Source organism: Brassica oleracea, chromosome C5 (assembly GCF_000695525.1).
Source record: "Brassica oleracea var. oleracea cultivar TO1000 chromosome C5, BOL, whole genome shotgun sequence".
In the NCBI taxonomy this organism is placed as follows: domain Eukaryota; kingdom Viridiplantae; phylum Streptophyta; class Magnoliopsida; order Brassicales; family Brassicaceae; genus Brassica; species Brassica oleracea.
In genome coordinates, this window is record NC_027752.1 from 13322560 (window position 1) to 13325432 (window position 2873).

Consider the following 2873-nt stretch of genomic DNA (forward strand, 5'->3'; position numbering starts at 1 on the left):
TGGCAAAGAATGATGCAAAACCCAGGCTCTTGAGATGGATTCTTTTGTTTCAGTTTGATTTGGAGATCAAGGACAAGCCAGGAGTTGAGAATGGTGTAGCTGATCACATGTCCAGGCTGAGAGTGGAGTGTGGCATTCCTATTGACGAAGAACTTCCTGAGGAACAGATCATGGCTATTGGAGCAGTGATGGCAGTTTGTGAGACTGGTAGGAAGCTTGAAGAAGTCAAAGCAACAGAGGAGAAAAACCCTTGTTATGCTGATTTGGTAAATTACCTAGCCACAGGAAAAGAACCTTTGAATCTTGTGGGCTATGCCAAGAAGAAGTTCTACAGGGATGTGAAGAGATACTACTAGGATGAGCCCCACCTCTACATTCTCTGCAAGGATCAACTTTATAGGAGAGTGGTTGCTAATGAGGAGATTGATGGGATCCTTACACAGTGTCATGGATCATCCTATGGAGGCCACTTTGCTACCTTCAAGACTGTTGCGAAGGTGCTACAAGCTGGATTCTGGTGGCCACATGTGTTTAAGTATACAAGGGACTTTGTTTCAAAGTGTGTTTCATGCCAAAAGAGAGGGAACATCACAAAAAGGAATGAGATGCCTCAAAATCCAATCCTTGAAGTTCAAGTGTTTGATGTATGGGGTATAGACTTCATGGGGCCATTTCCATTATCTTTTGGCAAAAAATACATCCTTGTAGGTGTTGACTATGTCTCCATATGGATGGAAGCTATTGGGGTCAAAATCGATCACGACGGAATCAATGTCTGAAAGTCCGTAAAAATCGGCATGAACGATTTTACGAAAAATAAATTTTAGAAAAAGATTTATTTTTACGAAGGATCTTGCGGAGAAAACACATTCACAAAAAATAGGAGAAAGACGCGAACAAAGTTGCCATGTAGCAACCAGCGCAAAAGTTGGTCGCTACGTAGCGACAGAGCTCTCACCAAAGCTCGGTCGCTACGTAGCGACCGAGCTCTCACCGAAGCTCAGTCGCTACGTAGCGACTGAGCTCTCCCCGAAGCTCGGTCGCTACGTAGCGACCGATCTCTCCCCGAAGCTCAGTTGCTACGTAGCGACTGAGCACGTACACGGCTCGGTCGCTGAGTAGCGACCGAGCTCTCACCGAAGCTCGGTCGCTACGTAGCGACTGAGCACGTACACGGCTCGGTCGCACACGACTCGGTCGCTACATAGCGACCGTACTTTCTTAAAAATCGATACGACATGAATCTATGCATTCTCGTCTACTCTTTAATGATATCTGCCGAAGACCGTAGCCAACCCATTTCATTTTTCTCGTCATTTGAAGTCATCAGTCGAACTTTACGATAAAAACCGCGGAAAGTTCGTTTTTATCGAAAGAAGCCGAAATAAACGTTTTCAGTCAAACAACGGCCCAAAGAGACCTAAGACGTGACTCGAAACCCACTTACGATTTCTTAACCGAAAGCCCATAAACCGTAGGACGGTTTATACTTGGTTCGCAAGGAAAGATAAATGTCAAGTTTCCGCGGATAAATACGAAGTATTCGAAGATAATTAGAAAGATCTGGAAAAATGGAATATCTTCATTTTTAAGTTATGACGGCTTAAGAGCAGAAGAGGAAAAAGCGTAAACCGACCTAGGAGCGAGTATATAAGGAGTCCTAGGCGAGAGGCACGGGGGAGAGTTTTTTAGACTCAGAACTCTCGGCACTTAGAAACTATGAGGCATTATTCTCGACATGCTCTGTTTCCATGACTGGCACCCGATTACCAGACGAACGTGCACAAGCAGTTCGATCTCTTGGTTCACTCTTGAACTACGTTTGGCTTGATCCTCGAGAGGGGTACGTAGGCAGCTTTTGATAAGGTTCAGTCTGAAATCAATCAAAAACTTTTTCTGTATTTTCTTCGTCTTTTGTTATCGAGCTGCGAGTCAACTAGGTTTGAGCTTTTGGGCCGCTAGAACTAGGTAACTCGCTGACAGCCTTTGTGGCCAAAGCTTTTATGACCTCTCGTAATGATCGAAACGCTCTCACGCGGACTCGAAAAAAGATCTACTGTTTTCTCTTAACTCGTTTGTTATCTTTTCATGATTTCCGCATATATTTGGTCACTTGCCGTTGGCTCTCGCAGAGATCCGGGACCTCTGGAAAATTAGGGTTTTCCTAGTTTCTTAATTTAAAGGTAAAGCGACAGTGTGAATTTTGGTTCCCACAGTTTGGCGCTAGAAGGAGGGGAGGTACGGATTACTCTAACTCATAACCGTAAAACGCTTGATCAAAACAATGTCTGGAAATACGAAAGAGACAATCGAAGTTCACAGCAACGCTTGTAAGAAAAGTCCAACCGCCACTGCGCCTATGGCCAACGCCTACGCAAACGCCACAGTTCTTGAGAAAATCGAAAACCGTGCTGCGACTTTTCGTCACAGGAAGTGCAATGAAACAAGGTCGCGATTTCTCTTTTTAAACATAAAGGGAAACGATAAATCTTATCAAACCCCGTAAGTTTGGCTCATTACCAAACAAAATAAATCTTAATGCGTAAGGGTTTTACCAAAAAACGTTTTCCGAAAACGTTTCGGAAGGGTAAAACTTGTTCTCCCAAAAACCGCATAAATCCCCTAGGTTAATCGCGGAAAAAGGACGCGCAAGAAATCGATTACACAGCTCGGTCGCTACGTAGCGACCAAGCACGCACACGGCTTGGTCGCTACATAGCGACCGAGCTCAAGCCAACTCTCCACTCGCTATGTAGCGACCTATCAGGCCTAAAAAAGGGTCCTTCTTTGTGTTCTCTTTTGAATCCTCATCGTAACGCTTTTCGTTTCGTCTCAATCGGAGTTTCCGTTGAGATTTTACGACGAAAACAAGT